Raw genomic sequence first — 12,532 nt, 5'->3', positions numbered from 1 at the left:
AAAGGCCCAGAGGCAAGCTGTTGCCCTCCAATGTCAATTGGTTGGCATGGGAATCTGAACTAACTGCCCACGGAGACACTCAACTCTGGTGAGTGGCGCCCAGCTCCCACTGAGGGATAGCAAGCCAAGAAAACTAGGACCCAATCATTGCACCATATGTAAACCAGAGGGACACTGAAAAGGAGAATGCCCTCACTGCCCCCAAAGGGAAATGGCAGATCCTGGCCACTACCCTCAAAGGCAGATGGTCCAAATAGATGGAGAATGATGGGGCCAGAGGGCTCCTAAGCCAGGATTCCAACTGATCCCGAAGGAGCCCTGGTCGACATTGGACGTAGTGGGGAAAACTGTCAAATTCTTAGCTGACACCAGAGCCACAAAAATTTCAAAAATTTCCCCACCATCTTTGGGGAAACTTTAGGTAAAGACCTGAAAGATCTACATCTGAAGGAGGGAACACTCCTCCAGTATGTAGACAACATTCTGATTGCCAGCCCTACTAAGGAGGTTTCTGACAAAAATACTGTAATCACTCTGAACCACCTAGCCCATAAAGGATATAAGGTGTCCAAAAAAAAAAGGCTCAAATATTATAAACTCAGGTGACTTACCTAGGCTTCATTCTTTTTTTTTTTTTTTTTTAATTCACGTTCTTTTATTTATTTATTTATGACTGTGTTGAGTCTTCGTTTCTGTGCGAGGGCTTTCTCCAGTTGCGGCGAGTGGGGACCACTCTTCATCGCGGTGCGCGGGCCTCTCACTGTCGCGGCCTCTCTTGTTGCGGAGCACAGGCTCCAGACGCGCAGGCTCAGTAATTGTGGCTCACGGGCCCAGTTGCTCCGTGGCATGTGGGATCTTCCCAGACCAGGGCTCGAACCCGTGTCCCCTGCATTGGCAGGCAGATTCTCAACCACTGCGCCACCAGGGAAGCCCCTCTTTTTTAATTAATTTATTTATTTTGGCTGTGCCAGGTCTTAGTTGCAGCATGCAGGATCTTTGTTGTGGCATGCAGACTTCTTAGTTGCAGCATGTGGACTCAGTTGCAGCATGCATGTGGGATCTAGTTCCCCAACCAGGGGTCGAACCCAGACCCCCTGGATTGGGAGCGTGGAGTCTTACCCACTGGACCACCAGGGAAGTCCCTAGTGTTCATTTTTATAGAAGGCCAGAGAAGCCTACCCCAGGAGGGAAAAGAAGCCATTTGCCGCCTCACCCCTCCTAAAACTAGAAAACAGCATTCGGGGATGGCCAGATTTTGCCCATCTGGATCCCTAACTACGGTCTAATAACTAGACTTCTATACATAAAGTTGAAAGGAAAGGATAATGATCCTTTTGAATGGAATTCAGAATATGAAGAGGCCTTTCAACAGTTGAAAAAGCAATTACTTCAGGCCCCGGCCCTAGCCCTCTCAGATTTAGCTAAACCCTTCGACCTTTACATTCATGAGAGAAGGGGAACTACCTTTGGCACATCGGCTCAAAAACTAGGACCCTTACTCCAGTGATTGCTTATTTCTCTAAACAATTAGATCAAACTGCTAAGGCATGGCCTCCTTGCCTACGGGCGGCAGGAGCTACCACAACCCCGCTAAAGGAGGCTGAAAGTTAGGGTTTGGTCACCAGTCACTATATGGACGCCACACCAGGTTCAGACTTTAGTAAGTTCTAAGGGGACAGAATGGCTGTCCCCTGGATTTAAATTGCTTTTAGACAACCCAGTGGCTACCATAAAAACCTATCACACACTAGATCCTGCCACACTGCTACCCACAGAAACAGGGCCCCAGAGCATGATTGTACAGAAACCATAGACGTGATCTATTCCAGTCATCCCAACCTAGGAAGTGAACCTCTCCCAAATGCCGATGAGGAATGGTTCACAGACAGGAGCAGTGTTATGAAAGAGGGGAAAAGGCTGGCAGGATATGCAGTGACCTCCCAGACCCAAGTCAAAGAAGTATCCCCAGGGACTTCTGACCCAAAGGTGGAACTGATAGTCCTCACCTGAGCCTTAGAGCTCGGGACAGGGAAGATCTTAAATGTTTATACAGATTCCCAGTATGTGTATGCCATCCTACATGCACATGGGCTATTTGGAAGGAAACAGGTATGCCTACTGCAGAGAATAAACAGTTGAAATATGGCTTAAGCATACTGAAGCTCTTAGAAGCAGCACAGTTTGCAAAAAAGGTGTCATTGATTCACTGTAGATGTCACCAAAACGGGAATGCAGAGGTAATAAAGGAAAACAAGGCAGATGCAACTGCCAAAAGGGCGGCCCTAGAACCAGTAACTTGGCAATTACCCCGTGAAGGCCAGATCCATCCAATTATTACCCAGTCTACAGTAAGGAAGAGTTAGACAAAGCCCAAAAACAGGGCTTCAGTAGAGAACTAGGAGGCCATGAGTGGCTAGTTGATGAACATAGGCAATACTTCTTTTCCCCAACTGCAGCTTGTCAAGCCATCAGAAAGGCTCATCAAGGAACTCACTGTGGGAGGGAAGCCCTATATAATTGGTTAGTTAAGGTCATGGTAACTCCTGACATGAAAAGTATAATCAGTTGAATTGTTGAGATACATCCCATCTATACAATGAACAACCCCAATACCAGATCTCCCAGAGGCCCCCAGATAAGGCCCATTCAGACCAGAGGGACATATCCTGGAGAAGATTGGCAGATTGATTTCACTGTCATACCCAGAGTACCAGGCAATTTCAGGTATATCTCTTGGTAAAAGTAGACACATTTTCTGGTCAGATAGAAGCATTCCCCACTAGTCCCAGTTTTTGAGCTAATACCCCAAGGGCGAGTCCACTTTTCTCATTCCTCATTCAGCTGAAGTGACTAAGGCATTACTAAAAGAAATAATCCTCAGGTTTGGGCTCCCAGGATCCCTACAAAGTGATAATGGTCCAGCATTTGTGTCTCAAGTGACGAAGGGGATAACAAGTGCCCTGGGCATAAAATGGACCTTGCACTCAGCCCGGAGACCCTATTCACTGGGGAAAGTAGAGAGGTCCAATCAGACCTTGAAAAGGGCCTTAGCCAAACTATGTCAGGAAACTCAAGAAAATCAGATTAAGTTGCTTCTGATTGCCCTGCTCCACATGCAGTTAGCTCCAAGGAGTAAGTTAAAGTTAAGTGCATTTGAACTCATGTATGGTAGACCCATTCCCAAACCCCAGAGAAGGGACACTTTAGCCCCCTTGAAATGGAACAACTCAAGTATGCCCTCCAGGTAGGAGAAACCATGATAGCCCCTATGGAATATGGTAACCAGGTGCTGCCTGCACCCACTGACCTGGCCCTGCACCCCTTCCAGCCAGGAGACTGGGTGAACCTAAAAACCTGGAAAACTGGCAGCCAACAAAACCAACTCACTCCTAAGTGGAATGACCTCACTTGGTGATCCTAACCACCCATTCTGCCCTGAAGTTGCAGGGATCATTCTGTGGGTATATCACACTCAAGTGAAGAGGGCTCCTGAGCCCCAACCTCTGAGAGACAACCTGGGGCGATGGAACCCCTTGACTACTCGCGTGAACCACTCTCTGCCCTGAAGCTTCTCTTCTGAAAAACAACAAAAGTGTGACCAGGGATATTCAGGCCAAGGCAGTGAGCTTCAACATCAGGGCACACTTTTGCCTATAAGCAAAAGACCTAGATACCTGCATTTTTAGGAAAAAAATTTGTCATGTGACCATTATTCTCTTGTTAATATTTGAGCCATGTATCTTAAATTGTCTGGTGTCCTTTGTCTCCAAAAGGTTAGACAAATGGTGGGTGCTCAGGAGTATGAACAGTTAGTGTTAAGGCCTGGTGACAATCAAACGTACCTACAGGCAGCTGGGGAGAAGTTCTGCTCCTCTAACCAGGGTTATGGTGACTGACACCCAAAATCAGCAGGAAGAAGTTACAGAACATGGACCTTCGCCCCTCAGCGCCCCTCAAGAGTGAGGAGCAGGTCAAAAGACAGAGGAGGGATCTTTAACTGGCAGTGCTCATTAACAACTCCTGGGAAATAAAAATAGAATCTGGGTAGTAAAATAAAGTCTAAGTTTTTTTTTTTTCCTTTGCGCTTCGTCTAGTTTCACTTGCTCATAGGGGGCCGCTTGCAGAGACCTTGCGCCCAGCACTTTGGAGCACAGTTCCTCAGCAGCGGATTGCGTGCGGAGATGCTGTGCCTGGCACTGCGATCTGGAGCATGAGCAGCACAGCTGTGCCAGCCCCGGGAGAACTCCGCCCGTTCCCTCCCTGATGAGGAGATCCCTATAGAGCAGCCCCGCCCACGGCCTGTCCGGAAAAGCACTAGTTCGCACCTCTCCATTCTCTGATCCAAGAATAAAGCTTTCCTTTGCTTCTGAACTGAACTTGGTCTCATTCTATTGATTCAAATGACACTGCACAGAAGGACCCTTGTTGGGGACCGACTCGGGAAGGTTGGTAACAAAAGCAAAATGAAATAAAACATCTCCTGACCTTACAATTCCCTCCAGTTACTGTACCAATTCTCTTTTCTCCCTTACAGTAAAATATTACAAAAACTCTCTACACACGTCATTTCTACTTCTTCACCTTCCATTACCTTCTCAGTCTACTTCAGTCTCAACAATAACCTGAAAGTTCTTCATGCTAGGATTACCAAAAACATCCACTCCTCTGACATCATCTTACTTGACCACGTAGAAGCACTGACCCCACTGTATATTGTCTCATTCTTTTTTTTTAATAAATTTATTTATTTTATTTTATTTTTTGGCTGTGTTGGGTCTTCGTTGCTGTGCATGGGCTTTCTCTAGTTGCAGCGAGTGGGGGCTACTCTTCGTTGCAGTGCGCGGGCTTCTCACTGCGGTGGCTTCTCTTGCTGTGGAGCACGGGCTCTAGGAGTGCGGGCTTCAGTAGTTGTGTCACATGGGCTCAACAGCTGTGGCTCGCGGGCTCTAGAGCGCAGGCTCAGTAGCTGTGGCACACAGGCTTAGGTGCTCCGCGGCATGCGGGATCTTCCCAGACCAGGGCTCGAACCCGTGTCCCCTGCATTGGCAGGCGGATTCTTAACCACTGTGCCACCAGGAAGTCCTACTGTCTCATTCTTGAATTGCTCTCCTTGTAGTTTCCCTGACATCATCTTCCAGTGTGGCCACTCTATTTCAGTCTCTTTTGCCTGCTCCTCATCTAAATGTTAGAAATTCACCTGGATCAGTTTTCACCCCACATTTTCTTCAGGTGATCTCATCTAATTATGTAGCTTTTAAAACCATCTGTGCTGACAACTCCCAAATTTATGTATCTGTTTCACACTCTGAGCCCCCACGGTTGTATATCCAACTACCTACTTGACATCTCTCAGCAATTTTACATGCATCTCAATATACCAAAATAAAACTTGAAGATGGCATATTAAGGAGGGTAGGCAAGCTGACAAAATTCAGTAAGACATTTAACAGCTTCTGATGCATTCTGACCCAGCGTTTCTCAGAATTAATATTCTAGTGCCCATGGAATTTTGTATTAGGCTTTAGTAGATCTATTTGATTTGTTAGAATTCAATCAACACTAAATGCAGCATGGCATTTAGACTGTTAATTTCAGCCCCTCTTTAAATGGTGGATATTATTCCAAATGACCTATCATATTGAATAAAAATTGTCTTCTAAGACATTTTTTAAAGCGTCTCACTAGCGTCTAGTGAATTAGTGGTCAAATATTAAACCAGGGCTTCCCTGGTGGCACAGTGGTTGAGAGTCTGCCTGCCGGTGCGGGGGACACAGGTTCGAGCCCTGGTCTGGGAAGATCCCACATGCTGCAGAGCAGCTGGGCCCGTGAGCCACAATTACTGAGCCTGCGCGTCTGGAGCCTGTGCTCTGCAACAAGAGAGGCCGCGATAGTGAGAGGCCCACGCACCGCGATGAAGAGTGGTCCCCGCTCGCTGCAACTAGAGAAAGCCCTCGCACAGAAACGAAGACCCAACACAGCCAAAAATAAATTAATTAATTTATTAATTTATTAATTTAAAAAAAATATTAAACCATAAAAATCATCCATTAGTAGCTAGGAAACATACAATCCAGGATGGAATAAACTTGGTAATCCTTTTGACAAGGGCGAAACTGAAGCGAGAGACCTTACTTCATCCACAGAGCAAAGTGTGAGGAAGTGCGGCAAAGACCCTGCCCTTCGGCACTGCGCTCCACCAGGCACTCGTGTCTGGGGTTGAAGGAACGGAGCCGCCAGAAGCAGCCTCACTCCATGTGGGTATCTGCAGTCGGCTGAGCTTTGAACAAGCTGGCACCCAGTCCCTACTTCGGCACGGGCACACAGTCTAAAACCTGCTCTTCGGCACAGATGCACTGGCATAAAAGCTGTCCTTAGGCCCAGAAACTGGGAATTTTGGCTACAGTTAGATAACGCGTCATTCCAACAAAGTGATTGAAACTGCATGGGGTGGGCAAATTTGATAAAATGCAGCAGGCAGAGCAGGAAGAATTCAGACATTTGTTGGCAACAGATCCAGAATTTTAAGGAGGAAAAAAATACTTTGTGTGGAAAATTTCTGGAAGAATGTATGCCAAACTGTTAAGAGTAGTTATCAAGAAGAGAAAGGATTATTGGAAATTTTTAAAGTATATATTTCTATTATTTTGATTTTAAAAAAATATATATATAAGGAAAAAATACAAATAATTGGAAAGCAATAAAAAAAAATGCCACACCCATAACCTATTCACCAGCAATCAATTCCCAGATCTTTACTTTTAGATGTCTGGAAGGGAAATTTGGGATTTCTTCCTTGGGATAGTATATAATTTCCTTCACTGATGTAAAAAGATTCCTTTTTTCCTTTACGGAGCAAACTTCCCACAAAGTTTCAATGTGAGGCTGAATCATGCGTATAAAATAAAAGATTTTTAGTTCATCTTCAATAAAACAGAATATTCTTTAAACCAATTATTTTTACTAGGAGGGAAAATGATTTCAGTAACTGAAATGTTTAGCCAAGATACTGGATGGTGCTTTTTACCTGCCATAGCAATTAAAATGTCTCTAATAAAATACCACTGAGATAAATTAGAGTCCTTTATTCAGAGCTCATCAGAGAAGATCTAATTTATAGCATTGACTATAACATGTTAAAAAGTCTCTATTTGAAAGCTAACTCCATGATAAATTTTAATCATGTGGATAGAACTAGCTTCAAAGCTGTATTAATTATACATTTAAGCTCTACATACAAACTCGTACATTACAGTACAGCCAGAACATGTAAAATATAGTCTGAACCAAATTAAAATATGCCAATTTCCTCAGCAGTTATTTGCTTTTGATATACTATAGTTATTTCAGCCCATTCTTTATAAACATTAAATTACTGCTGTGTTTTCTCAGCCATTTTGCTTCCTTAGAAAGAACTCCAGGCTCTGGTTAACTCCATGGCCTGATTTTCTGCTTTCACAGAGTACAAAGCAGATATCCATCCAAGATAAATACCTTAATAAAAGGGGTGAAAATTGCTGGCAAGTTTCACCTCCTTATCCCAAAGTCTGTTCACCCCACCCACTGTAATTCCTAGTCTCACCCTCCTATTACTCTCTCTCTAGGTTTTCATCTCTGGCATCAAAATCACAGGGCACGTCACCAGAGTCCCTGTTAAGTACAGGCATGCACTCCCTGTTTCAAAAACAGCCTAAAGCTGCAGCCAGTCAGCAAACTTACCAGTCTTCGACAAGATGAGAAGCTTGTTCCATATGTAAATGAACATTTCATTCTCCATCTAGAAAGTCTTGGTACCAAGAAAAGATCAAGTGAATTGAATAGTGTGCTTAGCGCTGTCACTGAATATTACACGTATGTAATACCTCACGCAGTAAAAAATTCAAATGAAAATTTGTAGATTAAAAATTTAGGGGGCTTCCCTGGTGGCGCAGTGGTTGAGAGTCTGCCTGCTAATGCAGGGCACACGGGTTCGAGCCCTGGTCTGGGAAGATCCCACATGCCGCGGAGCAACTAGGCCCGTGAGCCACAACTACTGAGCCTGCGCGTCTGGAGCCTGTGCTCCGCAACGAGAGGCCACGATAGTGAGAGGCCCGCGCACCGCGATGAAGAGTGGCCCCCGCTTGCCACAACTAGAGAAGGCTCTCGCACAGAAACGAAGACCCAACACAGCCAAAAATAAATAAATTAAAAAAAAAAAAAAATTTAGCCTATTTCACTTCTCCTGTCCCCTAGTTTCCTAGTTTCATTCCCTGGAGGTAGCTTGATCATTTTACAGATGTTCAATGCATATAAAAGCATACAAGTGTAAAACAAACAACAATGACAAAAACAAAAACTTGTACTATACACCATATTCTTCCCTTTACTCTTTTAACATTATATATTGGAAACTGTCCAAAATCAGTACATATAGAACAGCTTCATTCTTTAAAAGGTTGCATAGAATCCCATGCCATACAGGTACATAATTTACTTAACCAGTGTCCTAATATAGATATTTATGCTGCTTCCAATCTTTTTGTTATTTCAAACAGCCCTATAAGGAATATCCTTGTATATTTGTCACTTAAGACGTGACAAGCATAGCTGTGGATAAATTCCCAGAGTAGTATTGCAGGATCAAAGAATATATGCATTTGTAATTTTGATAAGATATTGTTAAATAGCCTTTTATAGAGTTTATACCAAATTATATAACTAATAGCAGTGTATTGAATACCTATTTTCTCACACCCCTTTCAATATAGCATGCTATCAGAATTCTTTTATCTTTGCCAAACTAACAAGGGAAAATGGCACTTCCTTGTAGATTTAACTTAAATTAATTTTTTTCCTATTATATATTAAGTGAATACCTTTTCATATGTTAAGACCCATTTATACTTCCTTTGATACCAACTGTTTTGATCCTTTGTCCATTTCTTGTAGGATTATTGGTCTTCTTCTCACATATTTATTTATGTATGCTGAGAAACATATCCTTTGGTCTATGTCATGAGTTGCAGACAAAATATTTTCCCCTGGCTTGTCATTTGTGTTTTTTCCTTTGTTTATGGATTTTAATGACAAGATAATTTTATTTTAATTTTATATGGTCAAATTAATCTATCTTTTAATTTAAGATTTCTTAGTTTTGGATTAACCCTAGACATGTCTTCCCAACCTTGAAATGTTTTACATACACACACACACACACACACACACACACACACACACACACCTGTGTGTATACATATATAATATTTCTATAGTATACTTTTTACTTTTATTTTTAAATTTAAATCTTTGAAACATTTGGAATTTAGGGATAAAAAATGAGGTAAGAGTCCAAAAATAATTTTATTTTCCAGATTACTATCCAGTTGTCCCAATACCATTTATTAAATAATTCATCACTTACCTACTGATTTGCTACGCCATTCTTGCCATACACTAATATGCAACACATATTTGTGTCTACTTACAGACTTTCTTTTCTATTTCATTTATCTGCATGTTTATTCATGCATTATTATTACATTAATGCAATTACTATAACTCTATATTTTAAAATATGGGAGAGACTGTAACTTGTTACTCTTCTTTGCCCAGACTTTTCTTGAATATTTTTCCCTATTTTCCATGTGACTCAACCCTTCCAGTTCAAAAAGCAAATGAACAAATAAATAACACTCTTATTGTATTTACTGATACAGAATTTATTACTTACATTAGGAAGAGCTGATATCTTTATAACATTGAATCTTCCTATTTAAGAAAATGTATGCTTTCCTTATTTGTACAGATTTTGTATATTTCTTGTTAAATTTATTTCTATAAATTTTTTTTCTACTGTAAATGTGATATTTTCTTCCATTATAACTTCCAGTTGGTTATTGTCTGTACTTATGAAAGTTGCTTGCTGTTTATTATTGTACTCAGCCATTTATAAATTCTTCTATTGTTTGTTACAATTGTTCAGTTGATTCTTTTGTATATTCATGTAAGCAAGTATAACATTTGCAAATAATGATAATATTACATCCTTTTTCAAATATATATGCCTCATTCTCTCCTCTCTAATTGTACTGGCAAGAACCTTCAGAATCATGTTAAAAAAGTAGTAGTGAGTGCTCACTTGGGCAACACACATGCTAAAATGGGAGCAATACAGAGAAGATTAGCATGGCTTCTGAGCAAGGATGACACAGAAATTTGTGATACGTTCCATATTTTTTCTCCTCAGGCATGGGACACGAAAGCACAAATAAACAAATGGGACTACATCAAAATAAATAGCTTTGCACAGCAAAGGAAACTATCAACAAAACAAAAAGGTGGCCTACATAATGAGAGAAGGTATTTGCAATATCAGATATATCCAATAAGGGGTTGATATTTAAAATACATAAAGAACTCATACAACTCAATATAAAAAAACAAAAAAACAACCCAATTAAAAAATGGGCAGAGGCCCTGAATAAAAATTTTTCTACAGATAGCCAACAGACACCTGAAAAGATGCTCAACATCACTAATTATCAGGGAAATGCAAATCAAAACCACGGTGAGCTACCACATCATACCTGTCAGAATGGCAATTATCAAAAAGACACAAGTATTGGCAAGAATGTGGAGAAAAGGGAACCCTTGTTTGTGGGATTATAAATTGGTGGAGTCACTATGGAAAACAGTATGGAGTTTCCTCAAAAAATTAAAAATAGGGCTTCCCTGGTGGCGCAGTGGTTGAGAATCTGCCTGCCAATGCAGGGGACACGGGTTCGAGCCCTGGTCTGGTAAGATCCCACATGCCGCGGAGCGACTAGGCCCGTGTGCCACAGTTACTGAGCCTGCGCGTCTGGAGCCTGTGCTCCGCAACAAGAGAGGCCGCGATAGTGAGAGGCCCGCGCACCGCGATGAAGAGTGGCCCCCACTTGCCGCAACTAGAGAAAGCCCTCGCACAGAAACGAAGACCCAACACAGCCATAAATAAATAAATAAATAAATAAAAATTAAAAAAAAAAAAAAGAATTTGGTCAACAACCTTTAATTTGGTCACAACCTTTCTTTAAAAAAAAAAAAAAAAAAAAAAAAATTAAAATAGAACTGCCGGGGCTTCCCTGGTGGCGCAGTGATTGAGAATCTGCCTGCTAATGCAGGGGACACGGGTTCGAGCCCTGGTCTGGGAAGATCCCACATGCCGCAGAGCAACTAGGCCCGTGAGCCACAATTGCTGAGCCTGCGTGTCTGGAGCCTGTGCTCCGCAACGGGAGAGGCCGCGATAGTGAGAGGCCCGCGCACCGCGATGAAGAGTGGTCCCCACTTGCCACAACTAGAGAAAGCCCTCGCACAGAAACGAAGACCCAACACAGCCATAAATAAATTAAAAAAATAAATAAATAAAAAATAAAATAGAACTGCCATATGATCCAGCAATTTCACTTGTGGGTATTTACCCAAAGAAAACAAAAACACTAATTTGAAAAGATTTATGCACGCTATTGTTTCACTGCAGCATTAAATAGCCAAGATATGGAAACAATCTAAATGTCCATCAATAAATGAATGGATAAAGAAGATGTGGTACATATATACAATGGAATATTAGTCATAAAAAAGAATGAAATTTGCCATTTGTGGCAACATGAATGGATCTAAAGGATATTATGTTAAGTAAAATAAGTCAGACAGAAAAAGACAAATACCAGATGATTTCACTTATATGTGTAAGCTAAAGCACAAACAAACAAAACAAATGAAAACAGACTCAGAGAACAAACTGATGGTTGCTGGGAGATGAGAGACAAAATAAGTAAAGGGGATTAATAGGCACAAATCTTCAGTTACAAATAAGCCACGAGGATGCAACATACAACATAAAGAATATGGTCAATAATATCTTAATAGCTTTGTATGGGGACAGATGGTTACAAGATTTGTCATGATGATCATTTCATAATGTATGTAAATGTCAAATCACTATGTAGTACACCTGAAATTAACATATTATTCTGTATCAACTGTATTTCAATTAAAAAAAGGAAAAAAAGTAGTGACAGTGGACACTGGCTTTATTCTTGACATTATGGGGATTTTCTCATTGTGTTTTCACTGACATCATACTGGCTTTTAGGTGGTAACTATTAATTTAAAATGTGGCCATACAGTCCCTAGTTTATTGAGTTTTTTTCCAATACTTGATTGGTAGGATTATATGATTTCTCTTATTTGTTCTCCTCTAGGTGAATTATATTAACAGAGTTACTAATGTTGGATTATTTTTCCATTTCTGGAATGAGCTAGTACTATTACCCCCACCACGCTCAGTCATTGTCCAGAGGCAGCCCAGGGGAAGGAAGTATGGTTTTGGTATGAACACCATGGTGGGTTTAAAGGGGTTGCCAGCTGGAGTCTGTCATCAGCTACGCTCCTCACAGCAGATTCTCTTGAAGGAGATTTGAGCAGCACATTTTTACGCCACCACATCAGTCAGTAAAGGACTAGAAGTCAGAAAACTTGAGCTCCAGAACTATGACACCAACCAGTTATCACTGTT

At 41.5% G+C, this 12,532-nt stretch overlaps 1 non-coding gene across 1 annotated transcript; it reads left to right on the top strand.

Moving 5' to 3' along the window:
* Positions 1-10,106: 10,106 nt before the first annotated feature.
* On the top strand, positions 10,107-10,213 carry LOC114238521 (U6 spliceosomal RNA). Its single transcript, XR_003623849.1, has one exon. It is a non-coding gene; the product is annotated as a U6 spliceosomal RNA (small nuclear RNA).
* Positions 10,214-12,532: the final 2,319 nt, after the last annotated feature.

This window comes from Balaenoptera acutorostrata, chromosome 4 (genome assembly GCF_949987535.1).
Source record: "Balaenoptera acutorostrata chromosome 4, mBalAcu1.1, whole genome shotgun sequence".
In the NCBI taxonomy this organism is placed as follows: Eukaryota; Metazoa; Chordata; class Mammalia; order Artiodactyla; family Balaenopteridae; genus Balaenoptera; species Balaenoptera acutorostrata.
The sequence above is the reverse complement of the archived record's forward strand: the minus strand, read 5'-3'. Positions and strand labels throughout refer to the sequence as shown.